Genomic DNA, 19,873 nt, shown 5'->3' with positions numbered 1-19,873 from the left:
AGACCCAATGGACTATATAGTCCATGGAATTCTCCAGGCCAAAATACTGGAGTGGATAACCTTTCCCTTGTCCAGGGGATCTTCCCAAACCAGGGATCAAACCCAGGTCACCCACATTGCAGGCAGATCCTTTACCAGCTGAGCCACAAGGGAAGCCCAAGAATACTGGATTAGACAGCCTATCCCTTCTCCAGCAGATCTTCTGGACCCAGGAATTGAACTGGGGTCTCCTGCATTGCAGGCTGATTCTTTACCAACTGAGCTATTAGGGAAGCCCATAAAGAGAGTTTCCCAAGTGGAGATGCCAGAGATTGAACCTGGGGCCTCATGCACGCTAAGCATGTGCTCTGCCACTGAGCTATACCCCCCTGACCTAAGAAGTCTGAGAACCATCAAAGGTGGATGGAACTGAACTGGAGAAGACTAGATTAGAGAATGTTCCACACAGGATGGTGTGGGTAGGGAAAGGCTCTCATAGGGTCACTTGATAGAAGCCAGAAGTTTTCAAATGTTTCTAAGCCACCTTGGGGGTGGGGGGCAGGAGGCAAAAGGCCCTGAAAACAGCCAATCTTCTTCCCTGCAAAGAGGGCTCACTAAATGTGAAACAGGAATGGGCTAGCTGCTGCTGCTGCAAAGTCGCTTCAGACTCTGTGCAACCCCATTGATAGCAGCCCACCAGGCTCCCCCATCCCCAGGATTCTCCAGACAAGAACACTGGAGTGGGTTGCCATTTCCTTCTCCAATGCATGAAAGTGAAAAGGGAAAGTGAAGTCGCTCAGTTTTGTCTGACTCTTAGCAACCCCACGGACTGCGGCCCACCAGGCTCCTCCGTCCATGGGATTTTCCAGGCGGGGTACTGAAGAAGGAAGCCATAAGCCTAAGAGATCCACTGCTGCTGCTGCTGCTGCTAAGTCGCTTCAGTCATGTCTGACTCTGTGCGACCCCATAGAGGGCAGCCCACCAGGCTCTGCCGTCCCTGAGATTCTCCAGGCAAGAACACTGGAATGGGTTGCATTTCCTTCTCCAATGCATGAAAGTGAAAAGTGAAAGTGAAGTCGTTCAGTTGTGTCCGACTCTTCGCGACCCCGTGGACTGTAGAGATCCACTGTTCTGTAACAAATGTCCCCCAAACTTGCACTTAAGATAACAACCATTTTATTACATCTCATGATGTTGCAAGACAGGAATTTGGTCAGAGCTTAGCTGGTAATTCCATTTTACATGGTGCGGAGTGAGTTCCTTTGGTGGTCCTCAGTTGGTGGCTGGGCTGTCCAAAAAGTACAAATGTCTTTACTCACATGCCTTATAGCCAGGAGGGGACAGATGGAAGGGTGAGTCCAGCTGGGTCCCTCCCCTACCTCAGCAGTGTGTGGATTTCTTCCATGTCACGTGAGTCAGGGCTCTCGGAACTGGCATGTGTCACCCACATGATACTCTGCTAGTCAGGATAGACACCGGCTAGTCCACATTTTAGGGAAGAGTACAAAGGGCCTCCTCTTGAAAGGACGCGTGTCAAAGAATGCAAAGGCATCCTGAGTCGGCCACAGCCACCTTCACATCTCTTTTTTCCTTATTCATGTAGGACTTACTGAGTCCTCACAATACATAAGGTTCTGAGCTGCATGATACGGAAAAGGGTAGGATAACACTAATATTTATAGTTTATTATGTGCCAGTCACTGACTTAAGGGCTTTACCTATGTTGACCCATTTCATTCTTGCATTAACCTATTTTATGATAAAGAAATTGAAGTTCAGAGAAGTTGCTCAAGATAAAAGGTAAAACCCCAAATTGACCCAGTTTGTCCTGACTTCAAAGCCTGTGTTCTTACCCCTATCCTAGAGGGCCTTTCATATCTAATTTGATGCAAGTCCTGCTTCAAGAAGCCCATGTTTTGTGAGCAAAGTAAGGTATCTAAACAAATAACCACAATAGGGCAGGAAGTGGTAAACCAGCAGTTCCAGCAGTGCTTGATGGCCTGCCACAGGAGAAAGAGGTTACTGTCAGTTGTAAAAATCAGAGGTTTTATAGAGAATATTTCACATATTTATTTCTGGGTAAAAAATCAACATAGTGGCTTGAAACACCATTTGATTATCACTTGCCATTCCATTAGCTGACCTGGCAGTTTTCCTGTTCAGGTGGTATTGACGGACAGGCTGGGAAGCGTGGCTGGGAGGTCATCCAGGGCTGTCAGCTCAGTTCCTGGATTCCGCAGAATCATTGCTCAGTTCTCCCTGTGGCCGCTGGGGTGGCTTCATGGCACACTGGCTGGATTCTAAGGAGGAGCAAACCAAAGCTACCAGGCCAAATAAGCGCCATCCCCAGAACCGGACAGAATCACGCCTGTTTCAGTCTATTGGGCAGAGCACTTACAGGCCCAGTCGTGTGACGACGTGATGGGAACTTCACGAGGGCCTGAACCTCAGAAGGTGCGTTTCGCTGGTGTTATTGAGGCAATAGTCTATTAAGAAGAAAGACTGTAAACTGATATTTGAACGACAGCAATGGCGCCCCACTCCAGTGCTCTCGCCTGGAGAATCCCATGGACGGAGGAGCCTGGTGGGCTGCAGCCCATGGGGTCGCTGAAGTTCAGACATGACTGAGCGACTTCACGTTCACTTTTCACTCTCATGCATTGGAGAAGGAAATGGCAACCCACTCCAGTGTTCTTGCCTGGAGAATCCCAGGGACGGAGGAGCCTGGTGGGCTGCCATCTATGGGGTCGCACAGAGTCAGACACAACTGAAGTGACTTAGTAGCAGAATCCTTTTCTCCTGTTCTTATTTTGCCTCCCGCTTCGGCTGTTTCCATTGTAACTATTTGTCGTATAAGCATTAAAAATAAATAGTAATGTGCTTTAATACTGGAAAAATGTGAAAATATAGATACTGTAACAAAGACAAGCAGGGTTTTGACAGGAAGCAATGGGACAGTTTGAGTCCCCTCTCTTCATCAAGAAAGAGCAGACCAGAGGGAGAGACATGAGCAAAGGAGCAGAAGTGAGGTTGTTTTTCATGGAAAAACCAATGAGTTTGTCCATTGAGAAGGAAGCAAAGAGAGATAAGAGAACAGGGAGATCCAGCCTTGAAATACAAATAAATATAAACCTTTGTCTTTTTCTGATATCCTGGGCTGATTTCCTGATTTCAGGTAGCTCCTCTGTATGTGATGGCTCAGAAGCCAGAAGCAGTCCATCTCATGACGTTGCCATCTTCAACGCAAGGCCTCCAGAGATGCTGCAGAAAGGAAAAGCTAGGTCACTGGATTGTGCCCTAGGGTTTACCACTGGTGTGCGTGTGGGCAGCATCACTGGTTTCTTTGACTGGAGCAGAGTTACCATCCTGTCTTGGGAGGTTGCTGCTTTCATGGTCCTCTGGCTGAGGAGAGCTGGCTTTTGCTGGCGTGTGTTTCATCTGTGACCATTGGTACTTCTAGGTAACTGGCTTCTTCAGCCCCATGTTTGGAAAACCTGAAGAACTCACCACAGTGTGGTCCTTGGCTCTGAGGTTTCTTAGGTGGTCTTCCTACTCTCTATTTTATAGTCCACCTAACATTTGTTTTCTGTGTAAAGTCTGACGTTTCCAGTTGTACTTAGCAGGAATAATATGGTTAAAGCACTTAACTCTCTTTCCACAAGAGGAAGTTTCTTACACCTTTTAAATATGGTTAATACTTACATATATAAACATTCCCTTTATTCATAAATAAGTAGCAGCATAATATATGCTCTTTCTTGCCCGTCTAGCTTTGATCACTTCAGAGCAGATGATGCCCAGAACACGACGCAGCACGTGGAGCTGTCCCCCACGGCTGCTCGCTCAGTCGCCCTGCTGCATGGGCGAGCCCAAAGCTCCTCACAGACAGCCACGCGTGTCCATTTTAGTCTTCTCCTGAGACAAATAGTTCCACGGTGAATAACCAGTACCTACACTTACATCTTTTCTTACTTCTACTATCCTGGGATAAATTACCAAGACATACTTAAGTTCACTACCTCTTCATAATATAATGTTTGAGGTTCGTAACTGCCATATTGGGAAGGTTTGGGGTTTTAGTCTCAATAGAAACACCAATCGGCACTGGCTATTTATATTCATGTACTCTAGACCAAGTTAAATTATCCCTCTAGACTTCAGTTTTCTCAAATTTATTATAATAATAACTACCATTGTGTATGTCTATTAGGTTCTGAGCACTGTTTTAATTGCTTTATGTATTTCACAGCAGTATAAGATTGAAACTCATTTTATAGTCAGTGATTGGAAAGATTTAGAAAGGCTAAGAAACTAAAGGACAAACTCTGGATGCAAGTTGAAGCATGCCTGATGAAGAAACTCAGGATTTTCCTCTGATCTTTGCCTTCTGTGTTAAAAAGGGAACTAGTACTGCTTGTCTCTCAGGGTGTTACAAGGATCAAATGAGATATTAGCTATGAAAAGATTTTTAAACCATGACTCGTAAAGTACACATTCATCATGATAATCTCTTACTTTCCTTGAAAACACTTTGTGGACACCAGTGTCTATTCTCACTACGACATTTAGTAATCTTCCCATAGAGCAATCTCTCATGCAGGTGGTTAAAATCACTTATTTCCTGGTGACTCCATGAATCACTTTCTTTTTAGGGATGGTCTTCTACACATTTTCTGTTCCCCCGAGGACGTTGCCCTGTTCACTTCAAAGCTGCTATGTTCTGAATGATGCGCTATCTCCCTGGAGGTCTTGTCATGGCAATGTGACATCCATGTGAGACCTTTCCCATGTCAGCTTACAAGAGCCAAAACAATTTGGGTGAAGTTCAAGGGTGCTCAGGGGAAAGGAAAAGAAAATGGGTACGGGTGACGATGCTGTCTTCCAGGCTGATATGAATTAGGAGTGGGAGCGGGATTCTGGAGGATTTTCTGGTCGTTGTTCATTCTTCAGCAATGGTGCATCAAGTGCCTGTCTTTACCCACCATCAATTAACCGGGGGAAACAATTATCGTTACTGGAGATAACATAAAGCTGGTCCAAGCATGACTCAAATTAATACTAATTCTCCGTTAAGTATTTATAACTTAATGATTGTTCTCCAGATGCTATTTTCAACTGTAAGAAAAATAACAAGCACAACAATTCAAACCCACAAAAATGACATGTTGCAGATGAAAAATGGGCAAAAGGTCAGTCTCAATTAAAACAATCTGTTATTGTTTTCTGGTGTTCAGCTAAGCCCTTTATTTTTCAAATGTTAAAGTGAAACACACATAACATGAGTTTGGCACTCGGCAGCCTGCTCTCCTCACTCTAAAAGCCCTGCAGATGGTCTGGTGAACAGGATTTTTCGAGTTCTCCCCTCCTCGTTCACTCCTTTTCTGCCAAAAGGCTTAAACGTTATGTTGCTGTTGAAGAGGATGCAACACAAGAAAACTGATGCTTTTCCTTTTTAACTGTGGCTGCTTTGTTCCCCTTTTCTGTATTGCATGGACCTTGCCAAGTGCAGAAGGGACCACTCAGTCTGGACCGAGTCCAGGTATCTTATCAAGATAAAAGCATCTTGTTTTTTTGCTAATTATTTAACATTTCCAGCGTTCCCCCAGTCCGGCCTCATCCCCGTGAGATTCTAACGGAACAGAAGACACACAGAACGCTGCCACTTGTGTAGTTCCAGAAGTTTCAGAGAAGTTCAGTAGTTCCAGAAAAATGTTATTTTTCTATAATGTCCTATTATCATTTTTAAAATGGGCAATCAGCCCCTTGCCCAGTCAATTAAGAACGGATTGTATTTGCAAATATTGATTACTCCCTTATATATGAAGCAAGGGGTTTCCCTGGGGCTCAGACAGTAAAGAATCCACCTGCAATGCAAATTGATCCCTGGGTCGGGAAGATCCCCTGGAGGAGGGCATGGCAACCCACTCCAGTATTTTTGCCTGGATAATCCCCATGGACAGAGGAACCTGGCGGGCTACGTCCATGGGGTCACAAAGAGTGTGGCACGACCGAGCAGCTCAGCACAGCACAGCACGCAGCGTGTAGGGAGCAGGTGCCCAGACTGAGTTGCTAGGTCTTGGCTTTGTTTACCTTTTAGTTGTTATCATTGTATATTTTGTTTTCTTTTAGTGGATGTAGAGCTGATAGGATTTGGGAGAAAATGCCAGTTAAAATCTGAAAGTCTTTTTCAGTTTTTTCCAGATAGCGTTCTTAGTTTTTTTTTTTTAAACATTTTTGGTTTGAGGACTGAGACTAGGGAGACTGTAGGAAGGGACAATGGCCTGAAGTTCACTTCACGCTAAAAGAACCGATATGTACAAGAATGGACTTAGCAGGGCATGTGTGAACTTTGATGGTGGCTTTGCAGGCAGCACTGATCTAAGACTTCAGGATGCCTATGGTCCATGATACAGGGAGTCAGGCGGATGGATGGTGGGTGGACAGCGAATGCTGTGGAGGACCATGGAGGGTGGTAGGTACTGAGAAAAGGAACATACAGGGTCAGAGTCACTCATTGCAAAGGAGATCCCCTCTATTACAGAAATCTTGAGCATGATTTTGTCAAGAGCTAAAAAAAATGTGTCAAATTGCTGCAGAGACTATTAGGAATGGAAGTAGAGAAGGCCAGGGTCTGCTGGAGGTGCTGAGGGAGCTGAGGAATTGCACAACTTTACAGAGGCTGGAGGTGAGGTCTGCTGGGCAGAGATAAGCACCCTCAGCCCTGGCTCCACTTGAAGGATAACCAAGGGAGGAACCTCAGGGAGCTGAAGTCCTACAGGAGCAGGGGCTGCCTCACATCTCTCAAGGCGAACATGACCCAGTTTGCACACAAAGGTGGTGAAGCCTGGAATGTTCTCGTTACCTATTCAATCCAATTCTCAGAAACCTCCACAGGGTAGATATTAACAACTCTATTCTAGAGATGAGTAAACAAACAGGTCAGGAAGCAACAGTTAGAACTGGACATGGAACAACAGACTGGTTCCAAATAGGAAAAAGAGCATGTCAAGGCTGTATACTGTCACCCTGCTTATTTAACTTATATGCAGGGTACATCATGAGAAACGCTGGGCTGGATGAAGCACAAGCTGGAATCAAGATTGCCAGAAGAAATATCAATAACCTCGGATATGCAGATGACACCACCCTTATGGCAGAAAGTGAAGAGGAACTAAAAAGCCTCTGAATGAAAGTGAAAGAGGACAGTGAAAAAGTTGGCTTAAAGCTCAACATTCAGAAAACTAAGATCATGGCATCGGGTCCCATTACTTCATGGGAAATAGATGGGGAAACATCGGAAACAGTGCCAGACTTTATTTTTGGGGCTCCAAAATCACTGCAGATGGTGACTGCAGCCATGAAATTAAAAGACGCTTACTCCTTGGAAGGAAAGTTATGACCAACCTAGATAGCATTACTTTGCCCACAAAGGTCCATCTAGTCAAGGCTATGGTTTTTCCTGTGGTCATGTATGGATGTGAGAGTTGGACTGTGAAGAAAGCTGAGTGCTGAAGAATTGATGTTTTTGAACTGTGGTGTTGGAGAAGACTCTTGAGAGTCCCTTGGACTGCAAGGAGATCCAACCAGTCCATTCTGAAGGAGATCAGCCTTGGGATTTCTTTGGAAGGACTGATGCTAAAGCTGAAACTCCAATACTTTGGCCACCTCATGCAAAGAGTTGACTCATTGGAAAAGACCCTGATGCTGGGAGGGATTGGGGGCAGGAGGTGAAGGGGACAACAGAAGATGAGATGGCTGGATGGCATCACCAACTCGATGGACATGAATTTGAGTGAACTCCAAGAGTTGGTGATGACAGGGAGGCCTGGCGTGCTGTGATTCATGGGGTCGCAAAGAGTCTGACACGACTGAGTGACTGAACTGAACTGAACTGAAATGGACAAGCAGAGAAGATGATCAGTTTTCCCAAAGTCACAGACCTAGCAGGTGGTGAAGCTCAGGTTCAAATCTATTTTAATGAACAGTGTGAGGTTTTCCTCTTCTGCTCAGCCCTTCATGGGGAGAAAGGCAGGGAGAGAGACACAGAAATAGCAATGAATGCCCTGAGGTAGGTTGGAAGAAACTTTCCGTATTGTCAAAAGCAAGGTCCCTTACTTTATAGAGTATTTACTCTAAAAGAGCTGGAAGACCAAACTTCCCCCCGCCCCCCACCAGTTTCCCCAAGGAAAACACTGGAAAAAAACAGATTATCCAATCTTAGTGGGAGGCAGGTGAGCACAAATATTCTGGAGTTTGTGATGGAAGAATTAGGGGTGCAGTGTATGGGTGTATGCTCAGTCATGTCCGACTCTTGAGACCCCATGAACTGTAGCCCACCGGGCTCCTCTGTCCATGAAATTTTCCAAGCAAGAACACTGGAGTGAATTGCCATGCCCTTCTCCAGGGGACCTTCCGGACCCAGGGATCGAATCCAGTCCCTTGTGTCTCCTGCATTGGCAGACAGATTCTTTACCACTAGCGCCACCTGGACAGCACTAGGGGTGAAGGGTAAAGAGAAGGCATCTCTCCTGCCCACCATTGAGTAGCTCTCTGTGACCTGATAAAGAAAACACAGTTTAACATCCTCTAGGGGCTCTGTGTATTTATGACAGTCCAATCGTGATATTTTCTCCCTGCGGCCAATGCCCTTCCAGGAGCCACATAGAGACAAGTTGGGAGCTGCCATTTGAGATACTGAACTGCAGTTTTTCAGTATCCTCTAGAGCCCAATGGACCTGAGGAGCTTCCCATCACTGAATGGCACCAGCAAGAACAATGAATTTGCAGACTTTCACTAGGAGGAGCTGTGAGCTCTAAACTAGGTCCAAGCAGCACAAAGAGTGGGTTGATGGCGAGAATGGCTTGTTTTCTCTCAGAACGTGACTCGTGCTGAGTTGTCCTCACCTGCAGCTCTGTCAGAAGGAGTGCCTGATGGTGCTGATCTGCAGGAGGAGAGGGGACTCTGAGCAGCTCCTCTCTTCCCGAGGTCAGAAAGAAAGAAGTGAGTCCCTGTTTCCTATCCTGATGAGCTCTACGAAAGGAGAGGCAACTCATTAAGAAAAGGAAGAACAGTCTTAGCTTTGTCTTCTGAACCTCACATGAATTTCTGGTCCTTCTTCCAGAGACCCTTCTTTCACTAGCATCCATCCCATAGGGATGTAAGCTTCTCTGATTCCCTCCCTCTGCTTCTGCATAGAATGGGAAAAGGAAACATGGGGTATCCTCCCTTCAGTGAAGGAGCGAGGGACAACTCAGCTCCCGTGTTTACACATAAATAGCAGGAAGTTTGGCAGGGGCTGGGCTAACACATATGCTGCCTTCAGGATCCTTGCCAAGCCCTGTGCCCTTCTGAGAAGGCTGGAGTGCACCCACTGTGTCTGCTATTGCGGCGGTTTCTGGGGACAGGCTGTACCTCCCACCCTTTGTTCCCTCCCACCACAGATTGCCTCCCCTTTCTTCCCAAATCAGTGTGAATTCGAACAAATTTTAGACCTTGAAATCAGACTCAGGACAGCCATGATGTGCCTATGTAGAAAGGGGGATATTACAGGAAAATGTCGTTCTAAACACGGTTTTTTAGCCCAGACTGAAATTCTTTCCAGATGCCTGCACAGCTTGGCAGAGGCTTGTAGGAGCTCTTTTGATATGCACCCGTGGACTGTAACTCTAGCGTGCTCTCAGTGTGGACTGCCCCAAGGGGGGCATCACTCGGGGTGTGTGTGTGTGTGTGTGTGTGTGTACCCGCGCATGCACACATGCAGATCACTGGCATGCAACTGCTCAGACTGGGATCTGACTTGGGTTCTAGCCTGCCTCACACAACCCTCTGCTCAGTCTCCTCACTCGTGAAATAAGTCAGTGAGCTGAGTTCGTGGTCTCTGGACCACTCTGGGGTTCTGATCTGCAGGTAACTTGCTCCCTGATGAATGCTGTAAACAGGGTTTGGGTTGGACTATTCAGAAAGCCCCAAAGGCAGCTTTCGTTCTAATGCAATGCATCTCTCCAGCCCCACGTGCATCACCAAGTGTGGGCTTAGCACCCCTGGACTGGTGAGGCACACCTGGATGGAGGCTCTGATATGTGTCACTCTGGAAAGTTCCTCACCACGCCTCCTTTCCTGATGGTGTCTTTCTTGGCCCCACTGCCCCCCTGTACTGATTACACCAGTGTCCTCCAGAGCAAACCCTATGTCTGGTTAGCCCCAAATATCTGACCTTGGTGCTCCATGCAGGCCTCGGATCCGTTGGAACAGAGCATTCAGACTGGCCACCATGTGCCCTGTTAGACTTCTGTGGGTATTGATGGGTGTGCCAGTTCATGAAAGGCTGGCTGTAGAATGCTCAGAACCAAGAGTCTGGTCAAGCCTCCTTAGACAGTTGATGACACCCAGAATTATGACATTTCCTGGACCAGCCCTGGACTTATGTGAGACTGGGTCTGGCAAACTCCCCAGCAGGCTCAATTAAGTGGCCCTAGACTCTGGAGAAAGCTGTGTCCTGTCTGAGCCATACTCAGGATTCTATCACAGCCTAGCAGCCCTTCCTCTCCAAAGCTCATGCCCAGGACAGTGAAAGTGAAGTTGCTCAGTCGTGTCTGACTCTTTGCGACCCCATGGACTGTAGCCCACCAGGCTCCTCCATCCATGGAATTTTCTAGACAAGAGTACTGGAGTGGATTGCCATTTCCTTCTCCAGGGGATCTTCCCGACCCAGGGAATGAACCCGGGTCTCCCGCACTGCAGGCAGACGCTTTACCGTCAGAGCTACCAGGGAATCAAGGGCATACCAGTTCAGAAGGAGCATGATTCACTGTTCCTCTATAAGCATTTATTCCTGTTGGAACTCGGCTGTCTTATCAAAGGAAAACCAGAGATAGATACATCAACCATATCGAAATCATTAATTGCTGTGTTTTATGAGTTCAGCTCCTAGTTACGTCCTGGCTCTAAAAAACTACACTGGGATAACCAAGTGACTATACCCCAGGTCCCCTTTTAAGACTTCAGGCTTCCTATTGATTTCAAATGTCCAAAGCAGCCAAGCTCATTGCCATGGATGTTGGCAGTGGCTATCAGGAGGGACTCACCCTGAGTCAAGCTAGCCATACCACGCGGTGCTGCTCACCGTGGGGTCCCTGAGGTCACCTGAGGGCCAGTTTTGCCCAGGGCTGGGGACCTTCCACTATCCCACCCTTATTATTCCATTTTATTTTCCGTATTTCTCTGTTTCCTCTTAAGGGCAGAATTCTGCTTTTCATCTTTGAATCCCTGGTGACTTGTGTGATATTCAGTTTATAGTAGATGTTCAATAAATGCTTTTGAATGCATGGATAAACAGATGGTGGTTATTACTTTGCTGAAAAGGCTAAGAGCTTGAAACTATTTGTTTAAGGCTATTGCAATCATTATGAGCTTTATTCTTGCTTGGGCCAGGAAATAGGCATTTGATCCTGAACCTTGAACATTCAGCTCCTCTTTATTCACGCATCAGTACCCATGGATATAGAATGAGATCACTGGGATAAAGAATGCTTCTGAGTCCCACAAACCTGCTATTCTGGGCTCCATGTCAAATGATCTCAACTGTGTCTGACCAGAAAATACATTTCACCTCATTTCTGTGGTAGGAAATCACCTGACTTTCCTGTCTGCCCCTTTGGAAGACTTCAGGATTTGAGGCAGTTAAGAACATCTGCCTGGAGTGAGGCAGGCTTCAGCAAGGAGCCGCATGCATGTTCTCCCAGTCATCTGTCACTCGACTGTCTTCAGCAACAGGCCTCGTGGCTTCTGCGGCCTCGTACACACCCCAGGCACCATCTCAGCTGCTGCGCTATAGACATATTCACCAGCATCTGTAGGACGGAGACTGCATTCACAAATCACTAAATGTGGCATCCTGGCTCCTTCCCTGAAAGGAAAAGTCTAACTTTGCCAAACCCTAGTTTGGTGACTTGATCTGCAGAGCTTCAGGTCATGAGAGAAAAAGTCGCAAGCCAGCCTAGCACTCTGAACCTCTGTGTGGCAATGCAGGCCGAAGGTCAGGGAGGAGGGGAGCATCTTGCAGCTGCCAGGGGGGCCTGCCTGCCTCCAGAGGGGCCGTGAGCCACACCCATCTTCCGTAGATGAGTCATCCTATGCCAATAGCAAGGTTCAAAGACCCTGCGACCTAAGGATTTCCTGGAAGATAGTGATCAATTTCAATTCTTGTTCTCTTCTGTTGATACTGCTGCTAAGCTAAGTCACTTCAGTCATGTCCAACTCTGTGCAACCCCATAGACAGCAGCCCAACAGGCTCCCTCGTCCCTGGGATTCTCTAGGCAAGAACACTGGAGTGGGTTGCCATTTCCTTCTCCAATGCATGAAAATGAAAAAATAAAGTGAAGTCTCTCAGTCGTGTCCGACTCCTAGCGACCCCATGGACTGCAGCCCACCAGGCCCTTCCATCCATGGGATTTTCCAGGCAAGAGTACTGGAGTGGGGTGCCATTGCCTTCTCCGTCTGTTGATACATGGATACACAAATATTGGTTCCATTTCTCTGGAAAACCTTGCCTAATACACAAGGTTCAGTTCAGTTCAGTCACTCAGTTGTGTCTGACTCTTTGCGACCCCATGAATCACAGCACACCAGGCCTCCCTGTCCATCACCAACTCCCGGAGTTCACTCAAACTCATGTCCATGGAGTCGGTGATGCCATCCAGCCATCTCATCATCTGTCGTCCCCTTCTCTCCCTGCCCCCAATCCCTCCCAGCATCAGAGTCTTTTCCAATGAGTCAACTCTTCGCATCAGGTGGCCAAAGTATTGGAGTTTCAGCTTCAGCATCAGTCCTTCCAATGAACACCCAGGACTGAGCTCCTTTAGAATGGACTGGTTGGGTCTCCTTGCAGTCCAAGGGACTCTCAAGAGTCTTCTCCAACACCATAGTTCAAAAGCATCAATTCTTCGGCGCTCAGCCTTCTTCACAGTCCAACTCTCACATCCATACATGACCACAGGAAAAACCGTAGCCTTGACTAGATGGACCTTTGTTGGCAAAGTAATGTCTCTGCTTTTTAATATGCTATCTAGGTTGGTCATAATATACAAGGTAGGGATGTACAAAGTGTGTTTAATCATTCACCCATCAAAAGACACCATCTTGGCTGTCTCCAGCCTTTGCCTATTGTAACTAAAGGTGCTATGAACATTTAGGTACAGGTGTGCACACACCTTTCACTTCTCAGGCATAAATGGCCACGAGTGTGATTTCTAGGTTGTGTGGTGGTCACATGTTTAGTTTTGTAAGGAGTTTTCATGCTCTTTCCAGTGTGGCTGTGCACTCTCCCTTCCTGGCAACACTATACGAGTGAAGGGGTTTCTCTACGCCCTTTCCAGGGTTAGGTGACTTCGGGTGTTTTTTATTTTAGCCATGACTATAGATACATTTGGAGAAGGCAATGGCACCCCACTCCAGTACTCTTGCCTGGAAAATCCCATGGATGGAGGAGCCTGGAAGGCTGCAGTCCATGGGGTCGCTAGGAGTCAGACACAACTGAGGGACTTCACTTTTGCTTTTCACTTTCATGCATTTGCTTTTCACTTTCATGGCACCCCACTCCAGTGTTCTTGCCTGGAGAATCCCAGGGGCGAGGGAGCCTGGTGGGCTGCTGTCTCTGGGGTCTCACAGAGTTGGACACGACTGAAGCGACTTAGCAGTAGCAGCAGCATAGATACATAGTCATATCTCGCTTTGTCTTTATTTGATTTTTTCTGATGGCTACTGCTGTTGTGTATCTTTTCCTGTGTTATTTACCATCTATATATACTCTTCTTCTGGGGTCGCAAAGAGTCGGACATGACTGAGCGACTGATCTGATCTGATCTGATATACTCTTCAGTGAATGTAAATTTGTCTTTTGTCCATTACATAACTAGATTTTTTTTTTGCTCTTGCATTTTGAATATTCTTTCTATATTCTAGATATGAGTACTTTGTCAGACATCTGATTTGGAAATTTTTTCTTCCTATTTTAGTTGTCTTTTCATACTCCCAACAGTGTATTTTACAGAGAAAATATTTCAAATTTTGATTTAGCTCAGCATATCAAATTTTCCCATCATGAACTGTGCTTTTAGTGTCAAGTATAAGACCTCTTCACCTAATGCTAGCTCCAGAACTGGTTCCAAACAGGAAAAGGAGCAAGTCAAGGCTGTATATGGTCGCCCTGCTTACTTAACTTATATGCTGAGTACATCATGAGGAACACTGGGCTGGAGGAAGCACAAGCTGGAGTCAATTGCCCGGAGAAATATCAGTAACCTCAGATATGCAGATGACACCACCCTTATGGCAGAAAGTGAAGAAGAACTAAGGAGCCTCTTGATGAAACTGAAAGAGGACAGTGAAAAAGTTGGCCTAAAGCTCAACATTCAGAAAACGAAGATCATGGCATCTGGTCCCATCACTTCATGGCAAATAGATGGGGAAACAATGGAAACAGTGACAGACTATCTTTCTGGGCTGCACAATTACTGCAGATGGTAACTGCAGCCATGAAATTAAAAGATACTTGCTCCTTGGGAGGAAAGTTATGACCAACCTAGACAGCATATTAAAAAGCAGAGATGTTACTTTGTCAACAAAGGTCTGTCTAGTCAAAGCTATGGTTTTTCCAGTGGTCATGTATGGATGTGAGAGTTGGACTATAAAGAAATCTGAGCGCCAAAGAATTGATGCTTTTGAACTGTGCTGTTGGAGGAGACTCTTGAGAGTACCTTGGACTGCAAGGAGATCCAACCAGTCCATTCTGAAGGAGATCAGTTGTGAGTGTTCATTGGAAGGACTGATTTTGAAACTGAAACTCCAATACTTTGGCCACCTGATGCGAAGATCCTGAAGACTCATTGGAAAAGACCCTGATGCTGAGAAAGATTGAAGGTGGGAAGGGAAGGGGATGACAGAGGATGAGGTGGTTGGATAGGATCACTGACTCAATGGACATGAGTTTGGGTGAACTCCGAAAGTTGGTGATGGACAGGGAGGCCTGGCGTGCTGCAGTCCATGGGGTCACAAAGAGTCGGACATGACTGAATGACTGAACTGAAATGAACTGAATTCCAGAATAATTTCTCCCATTCTTTTTTCTAAAGGTTCTACACTTTCAAATTTAACATTAACCTGTTATCCATTTCGAATTAATTGTTCTGTAAAGTGTGAGTACTGGTTGAAGTTTATTTATTTTTGTTGATGGATTCCAATTCTTCCAGCATCATGTGTTGAAAAGGCTATTCTTCCTCTTTTGACTTCCTTTGGCAACTTGGTGAGTCAGTGGGGATGTGTGTGTAGGTCTCATTGATTTAGTGCCTTGTCTCTACCAGTGCCATGCTGTCTAGACGACCGTAGTTCTAGAGTAAGCCTTAGCACAGGGGGCCTATTTCCATCTTGCTCTTCTTAGCTTGATCTTTTTTTAGTGCTGTACCTTTCTCCATAAATTTTAGAATAATATTGTCTATCAGTACAAAAAGAAAAACTTCATGGGATCTCAATACTAATTGCACTAAATCTATAGATCAATTTGGGAAGAACTGACATTTTTCTGTTGGGTTGACAATCATAAGATTCTCTGCTCCCCTGGGGTCCCCAACCCGTATACCACCCTACTTGCATCTGTATGGTCCTCCTTTGATTGTCTCTTGTGTTTATTTCCAGGGTTTATAGTTGTATTTAAGAGGGAATGGGCAGAGAGAGAGGCATGGATCTACCCCATCTTTTGAGCAGGATGATAAGGTTAGATTTGTTTGTGTAAACAAGAGGCAGTAGTCTGGAGTCAACTGAGTCTGCATTCAGTACCACCCTTCCTTCTTACTCCGCTCAGGGTCTTTGTGGAAGCCTCCCTACGTGTGTTTTCACTCTGTGAAGTGTGGCTACTGGGAGGATCTACTTTGTAGTGTCTTTGTGGAGAAAAAATGGGGCCATGGGTCTAAAGTCCTCCCTGCAGTGACTGACATGCCAGTTATTGTCCACACGATCGGTGACTCTAGAAAGATGTGGGAGGAAAAGATTGGAGCAGGATAAGATTCAGAACAGAGAGACAGTGAGGAAAATTTGTAATTGTCCAGGCAGAAATTATGAATGCCTGAATCAAGCCAATGATGGCAGGACATTTCTTCCTGTAAACGTCACGTGCTGGGAATACCAGCTTGGTCAAATCACATTTGCAGGATTCTTAGGTAATCGAAAACTCTGAGCACACATTCCTCCCTTCTATAAAAGCATAGCACTTGGGGGAAAGGCTCAGGAAATGCCTGAACCCTTAACATTTTATGACTAGCTCCTCTGGGAGCTCTGTGGGGGCAGTGGAGCTGGAATCCAGAACTGAGATCTAGGCTGGGCCTCCTTAGAACTACAACAGAGGAGTGGCCGTGCTATGAGGCCACAGTTGTCCCAGAGCCTACAGGAGGACTTGGTGTTGAAAGCCAGCCTGTCACCAACTCTTAGGGGCTGTCAGGGAAGGAGCAGACCCTTCCCCGATGAAGACTGAAGGCTGGAGAGAGTGTTCTTGCAATGGCAGTTCTGCTTCCTTCAGGGAAAAAACTTTTTTGAGAATTTTCATTGAGACCTGTGCTGAATCACTTCCTATCCCTAAAGGTAACCAGAGCAATCTGGTGCACTTGACCGGAGTCATGGCCTGGTTCACAAACCACTCACCAGTTGTGTGACTCTGAGCAAATCACATCATCTTTCTGAACATCAGTTTTGCATCTTTAAGTTGAGAGTGCTAGTATATAGAGGAACCCCATGATATCTGACCTTATAATATTGGCTTTCTTGCTATGGCAGTCATTCAATTCTGCACACGTGATAAACTCACATAGAACCGTCCATGCACACATTATGCTAATATCAACTTCCTGCTTTTGATATTGTCCTATAGTTACATAAGATGCACCCGTAGTGGGAAGCTGGGTAAAGGGTACAGGGGACCTCTCTGTGGTCTTTGAAACTTCCTGTGATTACATAATTATGTCAAAATAAAAATTTTTTAAAGTTAAGAAAATGCCAGTGATGGCGTTCCCTTAATAATTGGTGTGAAGATTGGACATGATAACAAATGTAAAATTGTCATGTAAGCTGAAAGGCAGTGTGTACTCTGTGCATATGTTTCCTCTCTACCCTAGTCCTGGTGTGTGTGTGTGAATGCATTCAGAAGCTGGACAGCTGAATATCTACTTTGGTTACTCTTTGCTGGAGAGACCTGATCTCCAGGTGAATAAAGGAAAGAGAATCAGAGGCAGGGTGGGGATAGACCCTGCACCAAAGCCTCACCAAAGCACAGTCCCACAAAGATTTAAGTGCAGTGACATTTTCTTTTTCAAGCATGTGGGTGCTGTGGTCGAAACACATAGCCTTGCTGCAGTGATGGATTGTGAAGTCACCTGAGTTCTATTCCCTTCTCTCTCACTTTTCAGCTACCTGCCTTGGGACTAATCACTCAGTTTCCTCCTCAGTGTAGGGACCACACGCAGTGGTGAGAGTGGCGTGCCCAGCACAGCACCCAACACAGAGAATAAACATTTATATCCTTGGTGTCCTACTGGCTCCTTCCATTAGCACATGGGGTGATAAGCTGGGTTACAAATTTACAAAGAAACTCTGCTTTCAGGGAAAATCATTTGGCCTGAGCTCCAGGAGTGTCTTAATTCCCAGAGACAACTGGCAAAGCTGTTCATGGGGACAGATATCAAGAGATCTGGCACATTCTGTGACTATGAGGGAGTTGTTCTGCAAACCAGAGTGGCTGAGTTTTGCCATGTGGTTAGAATGATCAAGACTGGTTTGAGCAAGGCAAAGCCACTGATTCTTTTGCAGAGCAGGTCTTCTGGTCCTAAATGGCCCCAGAGTGAGAAGAGATCGTGTGTGGTTGGGGCGTGCAGCCTGTATCCCTGCCGCTGCTGCTTTCCAATTCTGTGGCCGTGGGTGATTAGCAACATCTGATTTGGCACAGGGCCTAGACCTCTGGCATTGAATGTGTTGATCACAGAAATGTAGCATAAGGAGGCTGGATGGATGCTCAGCTCCTTCCCTGCAGAGGAGGGGAAATGAGGTTAGAGAGAGGAGTAATTAGTCCAAGGCTGTGGAGTGAAGGCCAGAGCCAGGGCTTTCTGGCTGACTCCAACACCAGGCTTCCTTCCATTGTAGAACAAGGGCTTTGCTCAAAGTGATGGGCTCACTGTGCCACACCCAGGCCCCTGGACAGCCAGTGGGCCCAGCTGCAGCTGAGTCTGAGCTGGCCCTGAAGTGAACCACCAACCCCAGCTTTTTTTCAGTCTAGGCTTGGAAAGCCAAGGGGAGAGGGAAGGTAACTCCCGGTATCCATGGAGAGGAGAGGAGAAGGGAAAATGGCATTGCCTCCTAGCTCAGTGAGGGCCCCATCCTCTGGGTTTCACCCCTCTTCCAGGGCAGCGGCTGTAAGTCCACAGGCTCCCACACGGCACCACGTCGATGCTTGTCTTCCCTCTTCAGAGCCCTTCACGGACGAAACTCTCTCTCGTCCTCACCAAGGCTGGATTGGTGGTGGTTTAGTCGGTAAGTTGTGTCCAACTCTTTGCAACCTCATGGACTGTAGCCCACCAGGCTCCTCTGTCCATGGAATTCCTCAGGCAAGAATACTGTAGTGGGTTGCCAGGCCCTTCTCCAGGGGATCTCCCTGATCCAGGGATCGAACCTGGGTCTACCACATTGCAGGTAGATTCTTTGCCATCTGAGCCACCAGGGAAGACCAAGCCGGGTTAAGTCCCTCTTTCCTGTGCTTCCACAGCTCTCTGGCCATGGCGGGTGCAATGTCTCCCTCAGTGACTTAGTCTGAGAAGAAAAGATTGCATTGCTGCTTTCTGCACGTTCCGGACTTGAAAATGTCTGGCCCCTGGCAGTCATGTGACAGGTGTTTGTCAAAAGAAGGTTAGTGGGCTGCAGACCTTTCCAGTTAGGCTCCAAGCCTTGAACGCTCCAGCAAGTAGGATTTGGGGAACTTCTTCAAGAGCCTGTGCCTGACACTCTGGAAGAAGCTCCCTGGGGCCGCAGTGCAGAGGACATCCTGATTACGCCAAGAACAAGAGAGGGGAGCCAAACCCCTGGATGACACACTTCTCCCACCAGTTGACTGGCAGCTGCCTTGCTCATGGCGCTTGAGGGAAAGAAGCCTGGCACGGGCTTATCCACAGCGTGGCTGAGAGCCACGGAGAGACCCCTGATGCGGGCATGCAGTGAGAGACTCACGAGGCGTGACTCCAGGGAAGTCCTGGGTGGAAGGCAACCCTCCATGTCGCACTTACCGTAAGAGGCAGGCCTCCTGGGGATGTGGGCCTCGCTGTGCTTACGCAGGTTCTGGGCCCCTTGGGTCAGAGAACCGACACTGTGTGGCGGCATCCAGAGACGGCCCTTGGCCTCACCGTGGATGCACACACACCCTGTTGCTCCCCAGACCCAGGATTCTTTCTTTCTTTCTTTTTTAACTTTTTATTTTGTATTGGATTATAGCTGATTAACAATATTGTGATAGTTTCAGGTGGACAGCGAAAGGCTGCAGCCATACGTAGACAAGCATCCCTTCCCCCTAAAGTCCTTACCATCTCGGCTGCCACATAACATTGAGCAGAATTCCCTGTGCTCTACAGTAGATTTTTGTTGGTTATCCATTTTAAATATAGCAGTATGTACATGTGTCCATCCCAAGCTCCCTAACTATCCCTCCCCCTGGCAACTGTAAACCAGACCCGGGAGTCTTGAACCTCATCTCCCAAGTGCTCTCTGGCCTCATGTTGTTTGCAGGTTCAAGTCCAGGTGCTGGGCTTTCCTCTACCTGGTCCCATTGACCTCCTGGGCACAACTTCAGCCACATTCTCCTTTCTACATCCA

General features: G+C 46.8%; 1 non-coding gene across 1 annotated transcript; it reads right to left on the bottom strand.

The window, feature by feature from the left end:
* Positions 1 to 296: 296 nt before the first annotated feature.
* On the bottom strand, positions 297 to 368 carry TRNAA-AGC (transfer RNA alanine (anticodon AGC)). Its single transcript has one exon. It is a non-coding gene; the product is annotated as a tRNA-Ala (tRNA).
* Positions 369 to 19,873: the final 19,505 nt, after the last annotated feature.

This window comes from Bubalus kerabau, chromosome 1 (genome assembly GCF_029407905.1).
Source record: "Bubalus kerabau isolate K-KA32 ecotype Philippines breed swamp buffalo chromosome 1, PCC_UOA_SB_1v2, whole genome shotgun sequence".
Lineage (NCBI taxonomy): Eukaryota > Metazoa > Chordata > Mammalia > Artiodactyla > Bovidae > Bubalus > Bubalus kerabau.
Note: the sequence above shows the minus strand (reverse complement) of the source record. Positions and strands in the feature narration are given on the sequence as shown.